We start from the raw sequence: 17733 nt of genomic DNA, 5'->3' as shown, positions 1-17733 counted from the left end.
GCTTTAGGGGCCGGGTGTAGCTCCGGTAGAGCTCTTGCCTAGTGTGTAAGGCCCCCAGTGCCATCCTGAGCAGCACCAAGGAAAACGACAACAACAACAAACCCAACCCTCCAGGCCGTGCATGCCCAGGGGTAGATCAGGGACTGGTTTTGCCCTCAGTCTCTCAGGTGAAGTCACTTAGCCTCTCCCTGCCCTGCAGCCTGGGGGCTGGTTTCCAGCAGTTCCCAAGGTGGTCAGCCAGGCCAGGAGCATTCCCCTGTGGTCCTGCCAGGTGGGGTCCCCTTCCTCCCTGTGTGAACTCCACAGTGTGAACCCCAAGGCCAGGTCCCTCCCCAGGGTGGCTGATACAATACTTTCTCAGTCCCTGAAAAACAATGGCGACTGTTCTAAACAAAGCCCAGGGCTAATTGCACTGGAGTACAACATGGTGCTTATTGTCTCCCTCCCCCTCCCCCCCATCCCTTGTTTAAGAAGTCCCTTTTTTTTTTAACCTGAAAACTTTCCCCATGTATCTACCTTATGAATAATAAACACAAGCAGGGCTGGTGCTATATACCTTTGATCCCAGGGACTCCAGAAGCTGAGACTGGAGGATCCCAAGTTCAAGGCCAGCCTGGGCAATGAGCAAGATTGTGTCCAAATAAATCAAAAGTGCTGGGGATGCTGGCTTAGTGGGAGAGCACCCCTGGCTTCAATTCCCAGTCCTGCAATTAATAAATCACAAATAATAAATAAGATAATACAAATATTAATAAACACAAGGTTAAAGGGGTTTAAAAAGGTTGCTATGGAGCCAGGGACAAGTGGTACATGTCTATAATCCAGCAACCTGGGAGGCTGAGGCAGGAGGATCATAAGTTTGAGGCCAGCCTCAGCAATTTAGCCATGTCGTAAACAACTTAGGGAGACCCTGAGTCAAAAAAATAAAATAAAAAGAACTATGGTAGAGCACCCCTGGTTCAATTCCCTGTACCAAATAAATGAGTAAATAAAATCAAGATGAAAAGGTTGCTATGATTCACTAGAAAAAGAGGAAAGGTTTAATAAATAACAAAGGTAAAGAATTAAGAAGCCGGTGAGGAGGGTAAAGGGAAAGAGAATCAACAAACTGGACACTAAGAGGAGGAGGAGGAATGCGGATATTTGTTCAGTTCTCAACCAAGATTTTCCTTCTCTTGATCTTAGGAATGATATCTTGCAAGAGTAGAGGTCAAGTGTTTTATTTGGAAAGTTTTTCTTGACTCCATTTTTCTAATCTTTGAAAATGAAAATGTTTGCCTGGAAGAACACCGTGCAATGTTCTTGACCGAGGCAGCCTCCGAAAAGATGGGCTGCTGGGATTCCTTATTCCTCGTTGACCAGCAGCATTCTTGATCAGATGATGTAACAAGTCCAACTTTCACCCATGATAAGTATCAGTCTGTGAACGGAAATTCTTGGAGAGAAGCTGTATCTGTGCTGAGGATCTCTGCAGACTCACTTTGATCTTGGATGACTAGGACATCTCAACTTCAGAGCCAAGGAATGCTGTGGGTCAAGAACCAAACTTATCTGGGGCTATCTTAGCCCTTTAGGAACCAATTACCTTAACTTGTATCTGGCCTGACATTCTCCTGGCTAACAGATAAAATTCTGGGGATGTGTCTCTCAGCTTAGCAGAACTCTAGCCTCCACCACCTGAAGCCAAGAGTGCTGGGTACCTGAACCCTCCAGAAGAGGTGCCCCTGCCTAGCTGTGGCCCCAATCTGATGCTCCCACCGGTGGAACTGGTAACGTATTCATTGAGCCTTTTCTTGGTTCTGTGACTGTGAAAGCTCATGTGACTTCTTCCACAGTGGAGCATGCCATTCAGGGTAACCTGATGGATTTGTGTTCCTGGGTCTTTCATATTTGGCTCAGGATAAACAATTTTTTTTCTTCCATCCTTTCTTTTTGCTACTGGGGATTGAACCCAGAGGTACTTTACCACTTTTTTTAAAAAAATTTGAGACAGGGCTTTGCTAAGTTGCTGAGAGTCTCACTGAATTGCTGGAGTCCCTGGGACTACAGGCATGGGCCATCATACTGGGCTTCACAATAAGCTCTTTTCTTATTTCCTTAAAGCAGAGTTGCTATTCTCTAGTGACAAAATAATCATGAGCATTTTATTCATAATTTATGTATTTACTGATACGGGGTATTGAATTCAGGGGTGCTTAACTGCTAAGACATATCCCCAGCCTTTTTTGGGGGGCAGGTACCAGGGATTGAACTCAGGGGCACTCCACCACTGAGCCATATCCCCAGCCCTATTTTGTGTTTTATTTACAGACAAGGTCTCACTGAGTTGCTTAGCACCTTGCAGTTGCTTAGGCTGGCTTTGAACTCTTGATCCTCCTGTCTCAGCCTCCCAAGCTGCTGGGATTACAGGCGTGCACCATCGTGCCCGACTTCATATCATATTTTAAAATGATGTTTCAAATGTTGAATAGTATTATCTATTATCCCCATAACACTTAATTGGGACTGAGGGAGTAGCTCAGTGGTACAGTGTTAGCCTAGCATATGGGAGGCCTAGGGTGGGATCCCCAGATCTCAAAAAAGAGGTTTTGTTTTTGTTTTTGTTTTTTGCACAGTCTAATATATATGACAGAGTCACAGAAAATTTATTAAGTTAGGGTCCAAATGAGCGTCTTTAAAAAGTCCCACCGCAATATAATTCTACCAACTAAGCTTCACAAAGTGGTGCAGGCGCAGGCACTTGGGGTTTCCTACCCCGGCTCTCATGGTCACTTGCTATTTGAAAGCAGTGACCAAGGTCAGAATCTGAGTCTCTGAAGATGCCTGTGAGCTGGTGGAAGAGGTCACATTTGGACCACCTCTGATTCAGCCACAGTCTGTTCGGCTTGGGGCTGCCTCACACAGCACAGAAGATTAGAGATGTCACATCATATGGACACTTCCCTGCAGGACTGCACACATCAGGCTAAACTTCAGAAAAAGAGACTAGCAGGCGGGTGCGGTGATACACACCTGTAATCCCAGCGGCTCAGGGGGCAAAACCAGCTTCAGCAAAAGCAAGGTGCTAAGCAACTCAGGGAGACCCTGTGTCTCAATAAAATACATGATAGGGCTGGGGATGAGGCTCAGTGGCCCTGAATTCAATCCCTGGTACAAAGGTTGGGCTGGGTGGGGCTCAGTGGTGGCGCCTGCCCACTGTGTGTTCATCTGGGGGTTTGCTCCCCAGCACCTTCCCTGCTTTTCCTGCCCTCTCAGTTGGGTGTACCTGTGTTAGTACCTGTATCCTGCTGACTCTAGTGTTCAAGGAAGACTCAGTATCACATCATTCCTAGACAAAAATCAACTATAATTTTTCATCTGTTGTTCAAACCAAAACACAGCAATCTAGATTCTCGTTTGGAAAAAACCTGGCTGTACAGAGGGATGTTTTCCAGAGTAGCTTATAGAATGGCCCCAAGAATGTGGCACTTGAACGAGTGAGGTGAGGGAGACACGGTCAAGGAGCAGCTACAGTGTTCCGGCAACTGTCCTGGGGAGCCGGGCCTTAGTGAAGGCTGAAGAACCCTGGAATTGATGATTGTGCAACATGACTTTGAAGGTTACAAGCTTCAGTGGCAGAGCTTTGAGAAAAAGACATCATCTCTACAAAGTCAACGTTCATTGACACAAAAAGACACTTTTTTCATTATAAGTGATTTAAACCTTGCTAATGTTGATTTAACAGTTTTTGGAATGGCTTCAACCTTAAAGAAGTTGGAAGCCAAGTGGGGTGGTGTGAACCTGTAATCTCAGAGACACGGGAGGTTGGGGAAGGGGAATTGCAAGTTCCAGACCAGCCTCAGCAACTTAGGGAGACCCTCAGCAACTCAGTGAGATCTTGTCTCAAAATTAAAAAGAGCTGGGGGGTTGGGGATATAGCTCAGTTGGTAGAGTGCTTGCCTCACAGGCACAAGGCCTTGGGTTCAATCCCCAGCAACCCCCTCAAAAAAAAGGACTGGGGACGGGACGTGGCTCAGTGATAAAGTGCCTCTAGATTCAATCCCCAGTACCAAAAAATACATAAATAAACTGCATAAATAAAGAAGAAGTTGGAGCTGTTTATGAAGACGCAGCAAAATTCCACTCTGAACAGTTAAGCAAAGTAATTCATGGAAGAAAGAGACTATCTTCCAAGCAAGTTTTCATGACAAAGTTCATCTTAACTAAATGGACTTCTGACTCACTAACTTTCCACACACTCCCAAATGCTACTCTGTAACTCCATCATCTCCTGTGAACTCTCCTTTCACTTGACCTCAACCTGAAGGCACCAATCCAGAAATGATCCTCTCTGTAAAATATACACACTGACATCCGAAAGGGCTGAATGTTTGCATCCAGTAAGCTGGGTGCTCTAACAAATGGAGCTGTGGGCTTCTCAAAAGTTATGTTTTTCCTAGATATGTGAGCTAGTACAGTAGCTGCTCCCTTTTTGGAGGCTCCCTTAAACTGTGCATGGTTTTGAGTAGCTTAAATACTGTCTAGTTTCAACACATCCTGACATAACCGTGTCTTTGTTCAGTGTATCCCCTTGTATATGCTACCTGCCCTCTGGTGGAGCAGTTGTCTCAGTTATCAGATCTTTTGTTGGAGTCATGGTTTCTCACATTCAAGTAACTCTTATTTCACCTTTTTTTTCCCCTTCAGTACTGAGGATTAAGTACTTTTGTATAGGGCTTTGAGCTTGTTAGGCAAGTTCTGTACTATTGAGCTATATACATTCCCAGCGTTTTTCCTTTTATTTTGGGACAGGGACATTTTTGTGTGTTTGTGTTTTGTTGGGGGGGGGGGGTTACCAGGGATTGAATTCAGGGGCGCTCCACCACTGGGTCACATCCCCAGCCCATTTATGCATTTTATTTAGAGACAGGGTCTCACTGAGTTGCTTAGTGCTTCCCATTGCTAAGGCTGCCTTAGAACTTGTGATCCTCGTCTCAGCCTCCCCAGTTGCTGGGATTACAGGCCTGCGCCATTGCGCTGGGCTGGGACAGGGTCTCTCTAAGAGGCCAAGCTTGCCCTTGAACTTGCAATCTTCCTGTCTCAGTCACCCAAGTGGTTGGAATTACAGAGGTAAGCCAATGCACCAGGCCTTATTTTACTTTTAACAATGGCGCCCAAGCCCAAGAGCACCCGGGCCGGCAATGAGGATGCACCCAAGAGGAGCCGCGAAGTGCTGCCGCTGAGCGAAAAGGTGAAGGTTCTTGGTCAGGAAGGAGCAGAAGTCCTATGCCGAGGTGGCCAAGATCTTCAGTAAGAACGAATCCTCCATCCGGGAAATCGTGAAGAAGGAGAAGGAGATCCGGGCCAGCTTCGCTGTGCCCCCCCCAGACGCCAAAGTAACGGCCACCGTGTGGGACAAGTGCTTGGTGAAGATGGAGAAGGCGCTGAGCCTGTGGGTGGAGGACATGAGCAGCCGGCGCGTGGCTGTGGACGGCAGCGCCCTGCGCCAGAAGGCGCTGAGCCTGTACCAGGACCTGTGCCAGGCGTCCCCCGAGAGGCGCGACGGCGGGCCCGAGAGGAGGCCGTTCACGGCCAGCAAGGGGTGGCTGCACAGGTTCAGGAACAGGTTCCGACTGAAAGGCCCAAAGGGTGTGTCTGCCCAGGAGCAAGCTGCTGGCCCATTCCCCGCAGAGGGGGAAAAGTTGTTAAGGATAGAGGATGCCACCCAAAGCCAGTCTCCCGCTGTGATGAGAGCAGGCAGAAGGGTGAGTACAGTGCCCCAGGTGTGCTGAGAGGAGAGGCCGGTCCACGTGGCTGCTTGCTGTGGACTGTCCGCGTTAGCCTCCTGCTGTGCCCAGTTCCTGCCTCACAGTAGGTATGCTGAGTAGGAGGAAACAGGGGGGCTTGGTACCCGGGGAAGATAGATGCAGGCCTCTCTGGGGGTCCTGGCTCACACCCCTGTTGATAAGGGCCGACTCTTGTAATGCAAATATGGGATTGAACTAAATATGACAGAATGCATGTGAAGTCTGAGTGCAAAAGTAAAGTTCTTTTTATGAAAACTTGTCGAAAGGCTCCGAATGGAGTAACAAAATTTTACTCACGAATGAATTAGGCAAGGTCAAAATGACTGTGATTGCGGGGGCGGGGGTCGTAAGCATGTAGATAGCCTCTGCTATCCCAGGGATCTTTAAATTCTTCATATTTCAAAGAAATCTAACATGGAGATCCAGAGGTGGCTTCCTGGGTGCGGTCCATGCAAGAGTGGAAAAGGGAACGGCAATCCGCGGACCCAGATCCAAAGGCAGGGTTTGGACCGACATCAAAAGACTGGCTGCTCGGAAAGTTTTCCAGAGAGCCAGCGACAAAGAGGCTGGGAGGCTGGCCCGAGCCTCTGGTCGCCCCCTACCGAGGAGCGGGCTGGAGGGCGGCGGGCGCGTGGGGGGCGCGGAAACACCCTGAGAATCGCTGCATCTAGCGCTGTCCGCGACCGTCTAGTCTTCCAACTCGAGCCAGTTTGTTGTTTAACTTTGGAGTGTAACTTGGGTGAACAGTAAGATCTCACATTTTGAAAATATGCTGAATTCAGAAAAGTTGAGAAACAAAAAATAATGGGGAGGGGGGCGTGGAGCATGAGATTTGAGTTAATTTGCTTTGCTGCTGACCGAACAAACGGGGCCCCAGAGTCTGGCTTTTCGACTTTCCTTCCAAACGCTGAGCTAGGCAGAGGAAAGGGCTGGGGAGGGGACAGCTAGAAACTCGAACAGTGTCTTCCCCTCGCCTGCCCCAAGTTGGGGCAAGTCATTCCTAGCCGCCTTTGAGGCAAGTTTTGAAAAACGCTAACAGGAATCCTTTGTGTCCCGGAGGGTGGTGCAGGGCGGAGGAGCTCCCTTGGCGGAGCGGAGAGGACGCAGGCCATCCCGGGGCTCCCCGGCCTATTCTGCGTGCCGGGCTTGCAATCTGCAGGGAATCGCAGTGCAAGGATGAGGTTGGAGCCTTGCTCGGCCGCGGAGGACGGTTGGGGCGCGGCTGTGCGGACGCCTGGGCCACCGCGGGTCTGCATTTCTGTTCCTTCGCCCTAGCTCCCCTCCCCCACCCGGGCGGCCGCGCAGGCCCCAGGTGCAGCCATGTTCTTGCTCCCACCACCCGCGCCTCCATTGACAGCCCTTGCTGGAGAGGGCCGGGCACCGCGGCGCTCGCCTCGTCCTCGGGTTCGGGGCTCCCCTCCGCGGAACCTTCTGGGAGTTGTAGTCCACAAAGCCCGCCGCCGCGTTGGCGGGGACCAATCAGGAACTACAATTCCCGCTGGGCGGTGCTGCGGGTGCGCACGCGCAGCGAGCATTCGAGGAACAAAAAAAAAAAAAAAAAAAAAAAAGGAGGAGGAGGAGGGTGAGAGAAGCTCGGAGAGCAGAGAAAAGGGGCCACCCGGTCGCCCCCCCCCGCTTCCCCGCACGCGCTCTCCAGCCGGGCCGCCCGCCTGCCGCAGTTACCCCGGCCTTTCCCCTCTGTCCCCTGAGAGCGGAACGAGGCGCTGAGTGAGGCCCTGCCGGGGCGGCCATGCGGCGGTGACAGGAGCGCGGCCGAGACGCACGGGCCCCTCGCCCTCACCTCCCGCCCGCTCACAGCTCCCTCAGCCGAGGCTGCTCCGCGGCGGCCTCAGCGCGCGCGTCCCCCACTCGCGCCCTTCGTACTCCGGCCCCGCGCTGCCCGGAGGCGGCTGCACTCGGGTGAGTCCCCTCGCCGCACCCCTGGACCCCCGCCCCCGCCTCGGGTGCCATGGCGAGCAGGGCCTTTATTCGAGACTTTGCCCCGCTGGGGCCTGCGACTGGGGCGCCGGGGCGTGCGGCCCGACGGCCTTCGGGGCGCACGGCCGCCCCTCGGTGCGGCGGACCCGGGCCGGACGGCCTCGGCGGCCGTGCGGCGGGGCGTGGGGGTGGGGCGGCCGCGGTCGCGGGGGACGGCGGTTGCACGCGCGCGCCGGGCCGCCGTGGGGGATGGGCGCGCGCCCGCCGGCGTGGGGGGGCGCCTCGCGCGTGAGCGAGCGCGCGGGCCTCGCCGCGCTGATTGGCCGGCCGGCGGTGCGGGGGCGCGCGCGGTGCCAGGCCCGAGCCGTGGGGTCGCGCCCGTCGGGTGTCTCTGGGGCTCCTGCGCCGGGGCAGCAGACGCGCGGGATTGGCCGGCGGGCGCGGGGGCGGTGCCGCGCTGCCTGGCAACTGCGGCGGGGTCGGGCGCCGCGGGCGGGTTCCCGAGCGGTGGCCCTGCGCGCCGCGCCCCGCCCCGCTCCCAGGTGCAGCCCGCCGTGGGCTTTGTCCTGGGCCGGCCGGGCGCGGCGCCCCGGAGGACCCGTCCGATTTTGGGGGGTGGTGGAAATACACACAATGACCGGAAGGAAGACCGCGGCCGAAAGGCCCTGAGCATAAAGCCGCCAGGCTCCGCCAGCACCGGACGGCGGGGTGCAGAGCGCCGGGCGGAGGAGGAGCGCGGTGCTCTTTGGTCCCTGCACTTTTCTTTGGGAAGTTCTGCCTTTTCTCAAGCCGCCGCCCCCGCGTTCGGCTTTTGCGCTCCTCTGCGGCCGAGAGCGGGACGCGGGGTCTCGTGGAGCGACGCTCCTCTCGCGCGCCACGGGAGCCGCTTCGCAGTGCCACCGCGCTGCAGACAATGGCCGGCCAGGCCCGCAGGGCGGCCCGAGCCCCCCGGCGCTCGCCCGAGTGAGGGGAGTTGGGTTGCAGTGCGGGCGCAGGTAGAGTGCCCCGCGAGGCAGGCTCCCGACCCCAGGAGCTAAGTTTTCTTTCTTTTTGCCTTTCGGTGGCGAGCATTGCTTGGGCTCCCGTGCCGCCTGCTTTCTGGGTCTGGGTTCGCACCGTTAGGCGGCGTTGACTTTGCTTCTGTCGAGGCCGGGAAAACTTCCTTGCCCTCGCTTCTGGGAGGCCTCCTTCCAGTGTCCGGTGGGGACGCGCTGCTGCGTCGCGCCCCTGTCCACTCGTCCGCCCCTCCTCCGCGGGGGTCTGGCCCAGCCGCCGGGTGTGCAGTGCCCTTTCGTCTCTCCCTTTCTCCCCCAGTTCTGCCCGAGTGTCTTACGCGTACCTGTAACAAACACAGCTAACGACCTCGTGCGTCTCCTGTGCCAGAGATGTTGTGTCGTAATAACCCCGAAATTCCACTCTGTGGATGAGGAGCGGGCCAGGAGAAGTGGCAGTTTGCACTTGCTTGCCCAGCAGGTGAACGCGGCGGGCTTGGGCGGTGCCTGGGAATTCGCGTTTCCACTCGTTACCAGGTGGTGCTGTGGGCTGCTTTTCCCGAGTTTGCGCTGGGGAACCGTTCACGGTGGTGCAGAGTTAAGTGAGGTAAATCTATTCTAGATGTTTGCTCTTCCTTACTTTAAAATTAGATCTTAACCAAAAAATAAGTCGAGCGGCTTACTGTAGATTACTTGGAAAACTGGTTCAGAGTTAAAGAATTTTTTTGTTAGGCGGGATTACATTAATCTCCGGTTTAAGGAGGAGCCATGGATTTAAGTGCAGAATTAAACTAATTAACCTCCAGTTTCAAAGGGGGTCATGGAATTAAATGCAGAATTAAATTGAAGACCTAAATAGTTGGTTAATTTTCCCACTCATTTTTATTAATTTATCCATGGTACAGGCTTTTTTTTTTTTTTTTTGGTACTGTGGAGGGGACCCCTGAGCCTCCCCCTAAGACACTTGTTTTATTATTTTCTCCCTCTCACCCTCCTCAGAGTCTCAGGTCTGGGTGGCCCTGCAGAGCTTGGCCCTGACACTGGAAGTGTGAAGGGTGTACTTTGATCTTCATTCTCCATTTTTTGTCCTTCTGTCCTGTCCTTGTTCACCTCTGCTGCAGTTTTCGTGTTTCTTCTTGCGGTCTGTGTCTTAGTGTCCCCTGCCTGTGTCTGGCCCTCCGTGTCTGCTTTCCCCCGCGAGCAAGTAGTAGAAAGTCTGATACAGCCAGAGAATGTCAGAGTTGCTGGAGGACTGGCTCCGCTGTCCCTGGATTCTAACTTCATTAAGAACTATATACAGGGCCGGCGCGGGGGCGCACGCCTGGAATCCCAGCAGGGGGATCTCGAGTTCAAAGCCAGCCTCAGCAATTTAGTGAGGCTGCTAAGCAACTCAGTGAGACCCTGTCTCTAATAAAATACAAAACAGGGCTTGGGATGTGGCTCAGTGGTCGAGTGGCCCTGAGTACACCGCCCCCCCCCCCCAAAATTTGACTATATATAGGATCTCTTTTTTGAGGGATCTTGGGACTAGACCCCATTGTGTTCCACCGCTGAGCTCATCCCCAGCGCTTTATAATTTTTTGAAATTAATTTTTGGTACTGGGGATTGAACCCAGGGGCTCTTTAGCCCCAAGTTAAATACTCAGATTTTATTTATTTAATTTTGAAGCAGGATCTCCCTAAGTTGCTGAGGGAGGGCCTTGATAACTGGCTGAGACTGGCCTTGAACTTGTGATCCTCCTACTTTAGCCTCCCAAATTACTTGGATTACTATGTGCCATCACATGTGGTTTGAGCCCTTTGTTTATTTTTCAGCAGTGATTTGCTTAGTTGCCCAGGCTGGCCTCAAACTTGCCATTGTCTTGCTGCAGCCTCCTGAAGTTGTTGGGATTACAGGCATGTTGGTGGAGGTGGCTTTCAAATAATTTTGTTCACTCAAACTGTGTATTACAGGGGCTGGGGATGTGGCTCAAGCGGTAGCGCACTCGCCTGGCATGCGTGCGGCCCGGGTTCGATCCTCAGCACCACATGCAAACAAAGATGTTGTGTCCGCTAATAACTAAAAAATAAATATTAAAATATTCTCTCTCTCTCTTAAAAAAAAAAAACTGTGTATTACAGGAGGCCAACCTTCAGTTTACAGTAACAATGAAAGTACATGCTGGCTACTTTGGCAAATTAAACTTATTGAGGAAGTAAAAATTAGTAGCCAGTAATAACTTCTAATATTGAGTACAGTGTTGATCTCTAATGAAACTCTAAGGACAAGGGCATAGTTCTTCATGGGCTTCTCCCTTTGTGAATATGACGTCGTGTGTACAGTGGCTAAGGAGAACATTTCTGTTGTGGTGGTGGTGGGGACTGAACCCAGGGCGTCACAGATGGTAGGCAAGTGTTCGGACACTGAACTATATTCTCAGCCCTGAAATATATTTTTTTAAATTTAGTTGTAGATGAACACACAGTATCTTTATTTTTGTGGTGCTGAGGATTGAACTCGGTGCCTCACACATTCAAGACAAGCACTTTATCACTGAATTACAGTCTCAGCCCTCTGAAATTATTTTTGAAAGAAGCACAGTATATGAACATAGTAGGGTATAATTGAGGAAGCAGAGAGTAGTGGAGTGTGGTCCTATTTAGGGTAGCTAGTTGAAATGACATCTGGTTAGTTAGGTTAGAGCTGATGTATTTGTATAATGGGGACTAATCATGTCTATTTTGTAAGTAGTGAATTTACAATCGAAAACTAGCTTTCTGGAGCTAGTTGCCCAACACATAAGTTCACTCCTATTTTTATCTTACTCTGTCATAAGTCTTAGAGGTAGTGCCTTCTTTCTCCATTGGGAATCTTCATATATTTGAAATAGAAATTAGAGTAAGGGAGTTAGGAATAATTGAAGATTTTTTTTGCCCTAATTAAGGAAGTAAGAAAAGTTACCTTATTTGTGGTCAGGCCCCACTGTTTTATTAGAAATTTGGCAGTTTTGGGCTGGGGATGTGACTCAAGTGGTAGAGCTCGACTAGCAAGCCTGAGGCACTGGGTTCGAATCTTGGCACTACATAAAAACAAAGTGAAGGGCTGGGGATGTGGCTCAAGCGATAGCGTGCTCGCCTGGCATGCATGCAGCCTGGGTTCGATCCTCAGCACCGCATACAAATAAAGATGTTGTGTCCGCCGAAAACTAAAAAATAAAATAAAACAACAAAGTGAAGATGTGTCCGCCGAAAACTAAAAAATAAAATAAAATAAAATAAAACAACAAAGTGAAGATATTATGTCCACTTATAACTAAAAAATAATATTAAAAGAAAAAGAAATTTGGGGCTGGAGTTTTGGCTCAGTGGTAGAGCGCCCGCCTCGCTCGTGTGCGACCCTGGGTTCGATCCTCAGCACCACATAAAAATAAATACACAAAATGAAGATATTGTGCTCATGTATAACTAAAAAAATATATATAAAAAATTTGATAGTTTGATTAATGAAACTGAGAAAATTTTGCTTAATATATTGTTGTAAGTAACTTGCTCTATGTAGGTACAGGCCTTACTATTGACTCTCATGTGAATGTGAATAGAGCTTATCTATAGATTGTTCTCAGATCAAAAGTTGTTTTCAATGAGAAAATGAAATATTGGAACTGAACTAGAATGAATAACTGCTCTTGGTTGTAGACTTTTGTAAGTTGGTGCTGGGGATTGATTCATTGAGCTATATCCCCAGCCCTTTTTAAAAAAATTGAGACAGGGTCTCACTAAGTTGCTGAGGATCTCCCTAAATTGGTGAGAGTGGCCTTGAAATTGTGATATTCTTGCCTCAGCTTCCCAGATCGTTGGGATCACAGGTGTGTATCACCAGGCTGTCTTAGACTTTTTACTTTATTTTTTGCCATGCCTGGGAATGGAACCCAGGGTTTTGCACACGCTAGGCAAGCACTCTACCACTGAGCTACAACCCCCACTCTGGTGTTAAGACTTTAAAACACTGAATTACATTTCATTATCTCATTTATGAAATGATTTGACAAAGGAGGATGTCTACAAGGGGAAATGTTTACAAGGGGAAATGGCAGAGAAATTGATCTTACAAGGAGATTTGTCGGCTTCCTTCCTTCCACCTGTTCTTTCATCGTTTTCTTTCTTCCACTTTTCCTTCCTTCTTTCCTAATGAGCATTTTAAAATGTGCAGTTCAGTAGCATTAATTCCATTCACACCTCTATTTCTAGAACTTTTTTATCACCCCAAACAGAGAACTCCCTGTACCCATGGAATAAAAATGCCTCATTCCTTTTTCCAGCCCCTGGTAACTGCTAATCTGTTTTCTGTTTTTATGAGTTTGCCTATTTTATTTTTCTCTTTTGCAGTGCTGTCTATCCAGCCTAGAGCCTCATGGTGCTGGGCAAGTGCTCTGCCACTGAGCTACACCCCAGTCCTGCCTACATATTTCTTTTTTGGTCATGAAGATTGAACCTAGGGGTGCTCTATGCTGAGCTACATCTGCATAATTTTTATTTTGAGATCTGTTCTAACTAAGTTACTTAGGTGAGTGTGGAATTTGCCATCCTCCTGCCCTCAGCCTCCCGAGTAGCTGGTATTACAGCCATCCTGGCTTAGATATTTCACATAATTGGAATCACAGTAATTGTGCTTTTGTGTCTGGCTTATTTCACTTAACATAATGTTTTTGTTGCTCTAAGTTATAGAGTGTTCTAGAACGCCAGTCCTTTTTAAGGCTGAGTAATGTTCTGTTATTGGTCTCTCCCATCTGTGGATGGACACCTGGATTGTTTCAGCCTTCTGGCAGCTGTGCATAAGAATTTTGTGCATTGGCAGATGTCACTGGAGTCCTTGTTTTCACATCTTTCTTACCTACACCTGGGAGCAAGAGTTGCTGTCATTGTGTATGTGTGTGTGTGTGTGTGTGTGTTTAAAGAGAGAGAATTTTATAATATTTATTTTTTAGTTTTTGGTGGACACAACATCTTTTTTTTAATGTGGTGCTGAGGATCATGCCAGGCGAGCGCGCTACCACTTGAGCCACATCCCCAGCCCTTGTATGTGTGTTTAACCCCTTTTTGTGGCAGAAGAATATGGATGGTTCTGCACACATCTTTTGCTAGCATAGAGAAGCCCTGTGAGAGGAGTTTGCACCTGCCTTTTCCATCATCAACACTTCCATTCCGTTTCTTTTTTCCAAGTGGTCTCCTCTTTTTGCAGTGCTGGGAATTGAACCCAGGCCTTCACACATGCTAATAAACATTAAGTGGTTTCTTGGAGTGATTAAAAAAAAAATGTTAAAGCATATATAGTATAAACTTTTTTTTTTTTTTTTTTTTTGGTGTTGGGGTTGAGCCCATGGTCTCATACATGGTAAGCTAGAGCTGTACCGTTGAGCTACATCCCCCAACCCCCCCCCCCCCTTTTTTTTTGGTACCAGGGATTAAACCCAGGGGTGCTTTACCACTGAGCCACACCTCCAGCCCTTTTTATTATTTTTTGGAATTTTGAGATAGGATCTTGCTGAGTTGCTTAGGGCTTAAGATGCAGAGGCTGGCTTTGAACTTGTGATCCTTCTGCCTCAGTCTCCCAGAGCAGCTGGTGTTACAGGTGTGTGTCACCACGCTCAGCTTGCTGAGTGTTTTATGAAGCACTTTATCAAGTACCTATCTACCTTCTGGTAACACCCTTATGTGGTAAGGACATAGGTTATGGTCATTTTTAGTAAATTTAGGATTGAAATGGATAGTATATGGAGACAGGACACCAGTTCTGGCAAAACACCTTTTTCCTATCACCTGCCTTCTGTGAAGAATGCATTTTAAAAAATAAAGTGAACTTATACATGATAGCGACTTGGTTTTCATTTCCTCTTTCAAATGATTTTTAAATCTGGAGTAAGGTCAAAGGGACACATTCTTTGTGTGTTGGTAGAACAAGCTGCTGTAGTTGGAATTCTGAACTGTCAGTTTAAAAGTTTAATGAATGCCTAGAAACATTTTCTCTTAAACTTTTGTGCCAGAAAAAGTGGTAATTTCTCCTGAATGGCTGATGAGATTTTTCTTGTATTTTGTTTTTATTTATTTATGGTACTGGTGTTCGAACCCAACCCAGGCCTCCTACATGCTGGACAGGTGTTGTACCAGGGAACTACATCCCCAGCCCTTTTTTCTTTTTTTTTCTTTTTAAAGAGAGAGAGAGAGAGAGATCGAGAGAGAATTTTAATATTTATTTATTTTTTTTAGTTCTCGGTGGACACAACATCTTTGTATGTGGTGCTGAGGATCGAACCCGGGCCGCACGCATGCCAGGCGAGCGTGCTACTGCTTGAGCCACATCCCCAGCTCTCCCAGCCCTTTTTTCTCCCCTTCCCTTCTCCTCTCCCACCCCGGTCCCTTTCCTCTTCTGATTTTTGATTTTTCACGAGACACTCCTCCACACCTTTTTGTTCCTCTTTCCTTCCTATCCCCCAGACTTCACATGAGAGAAAACATGACTTATTTCACTTAACATGTCCTCTCAAGTTTCATCCACTATGCTGCAAATGACACACTTTCATTCTTTTTTGGTGGGGAGGGGAAAGCCAGGGATCAAACCCTGGGGTGTTGTCACTGAGCCAAATCCCCAGCCCTTTCTAGTTTTTATTTTTGAGACAGGGTCTCACTGAGTTGCTTAGGGCTTCACAAAGCTGCAGAGGCTGGCTTTGAGCTGTGATCCTCCTGCCTCAGCCTCTTGAGTCACTGGGATTATAGGCGTGTGCCACTGCTTCTGGCTTAATTGTTTTTTCTTTCTGAATCATTGTGTATCTGTACCACATTTTCTTTATCCAATCTTGCATTGATGAACCCCTAGGCTGGTTCCATAGTTTGGTTATTATTGATTGTGCTGCTATAAACGTGGTGTGCATATATCTATTCATATCTATCTATCATTATTATTATTTGGTATCAGGGATTGAACTCAGGGGCACTCAATCACTGAGCCACATCCCTAGCCCTATTTGTATTTTATTTAGAGCCTGGGTGTCACTGAGTTGCTTAGGGCCTCGCTTTTGCTGTAGTTGGCTTTGAACTCGGGGTCCTCCTGTCTCAGCTTCCCGAGCTGCTGGGATGTGTGCCACCATACCTGGCTCTGTTATTATTATTATTACTGGGTATTTTAACCTAGTAGTGTTTACCACTGAAATATACCCCCAGCCCTTTTTATTTTGAGACTTACTGAGTTGCTCAGGGCCTTGCACTTGTGATTCTCCTGCCTCAGCCTCCCAAGTATCTGGGATGATAGGGATGTCCTACCAGTCTCAGCCTAAAAATTTCAGAATCTTGATTTAAAAATCTGTCTTCATCAAAGGGCTTGGCTTGGGGATATCTAATTTTATTTCAAAGCACTTGCTGTCGTTAAATGTTTATTTTCTAAAGATTAAATGAACTAAAGTGGATTCGTTTGTTCAGTTTGTGCTGTCCACTGAAGTGGATATATTAGTATAAGTGGTGATACTTCCTACCTTCGTATTACACATATGTAAGACAGACTCTCTGAGTGAAATACCAACCTGATTTATTTCCATGTGGGAAGTACCTGTTAACCCTTTGGAGATCAGCTCTTAGGAATGTGGATTCCAATGATCCTCTGGGTTAAATAAGCAAAGAATGTAGAAATCCTGGGAGCTACAGGTCCAGATATGGTCTCTGGTAGACTGAGCTTACACAGTCAGACTCAAGAGTGCCCAGAGGGTAGCCAGGCTGGGCAGGGTTTGGGAATCAAGTTACAGGTGGATCTTGGTGCCTATTGAGTGCTCAGTTTGGTGAAGTGAAAGTAGTGCATTTAAAGAACTTTTTTGGAAGCCTCTTCCTCAGAGGCAGAAGTGACAGATTTTGATTGATTACAAGGACTAATTTTAAACTAGTCCAAAAATAGAAAAATACTACTTTAAAAGTAACCAGGTCTCTGGGAGGATGTGGGAGCTGGAGAGGGGAGTGTGGGGCTGGAGTCCCCTGCAGAGGTAGTGTTTCTGAGGGTCCTGAGGTTGCTGTTCCAGTGCTCACAGCAGTCTGTGGGGAAGGTGGGCACTGTGTGCATCTTGAGATTGAGGAAAGCAAGGCTTACTGAGCTCAGGGGACAGTTCCCACACAGTGCTAGGCTGGGCTGGAAGGTTCAGAGCCTGTGTGTTTTTATTTTATTTTTTTGGGAGGAGGTACTGGAGATTAAACCCAGGGATGCTTTACCACTGAGCCATATGCCCAACCCTTTCTGTTTTTTATTTTGAGACAGGGCCTCCTCACTAAATTGCTGAGCCTGGCTTTGAACTTGCAACCCTCCTGCCTTAGCCTCACTGGGATTACAGGTGTGCACCACTGCACCTGGCTGTAGTTCTTAAAATGCAAGAAAAAAATCCCAGCCCATTTCCAGCTTTTTTATATAGCCAATACAGATAAAATGTAACCAGTCAAAGCCCTGGGAGCACCTGTTGAGCTGTACCCCCAGCCCTTGGAGGATTTTTTTTGGGGGGGCTACTGGAGATTATCTCAGGGGCACTCAATCACTGAGCTACATCCCCAGCCTTATTATGTATTTTATTTAGAGACAGGGTATCACTGAGTTGCTTAGCACCTTTCTGTTGCTGAGGCTGGCTTTGAGCTTGTGATCCTCTTGTCTCAGCCTCCAGAGCTGTTGGGATTACAGGTGTGCGCCACCGTGTCTGGCTCCTTGGAGAAAATTTTAATTAGCTTGGCACATATGTACTTAGTGTTTTAAAAATTGTTATTTTTTGTGGTGCTGGGAATTGAACCCTGAGCCTAGTGTATCCTAAGCACTTGCTCTCCCACTGAAGTACATCCCCTTTCCTTAAAAATTATTTTGAAACTTTTTTAAACTTGCAAAACAGCGACCAGAAGAGCAAAGGAATAAAAATTGCCCATACATCCTTGAGAGCTTCCCACTGGGCTTTCCAGATGTGTTGGCACAACAGTGGAGGGGTCTCCCCAGCCTTCCTATTTCTCTGTGTGCTTTATTGTTCCTG

At 48.6% G+C, this 17733-nt stretch overlaps 1 protein-coding gene across 9 annotated transcripts in view; it reads left to right on the top strand.

The window, feature by feature from the left end:
- Positions 1-1308: 1308 nt before the first annotated feature.
- The window catches only part of Gtf2i (general transcription factor IIi), a 94802-nt gene continuing 78377 nt past the window's right edge, over positions 1309-17733 (top strand). For 5 of the 9 annotated variants that reach the window (XM_046422798.2, XM_046422797.2, XM_046422795.2 and 2 more), the window contains exon 1: positions 7348-7706. The gene's annotated coding sequence lies outside the window, so the exon portion shown is untranslated. Of the gene's footprint in view, positions 1770-7345; positions 7707-17733 lie in introns of those variants that run through there. The other 4 variants (XM_058572215.1, XM_046422793.2, XM_046422794.2 and 1 more) reach the window with 3 other exon arrangements.

The sequence above is a fragment of the Marmota monax genome, unplaced genomic scaffold, assembly GCF_021218885.2.
Source record: "Marmota monax isolate L192 unplaced genomic scaffold, Marmota_monax_Labrador192_F-V1.1 WCK01_AAM20220418_F8-fsc00237, whole genome shotgun sequence".
NCBI lineage: Eukaryota > Metazoa > Chordata > Mammalia > Rodentia > Sciuridae > Marmota > Marmota monax.
This window is presented reverse-complemented; position numbering and strand designations above follow the sequence as displayed.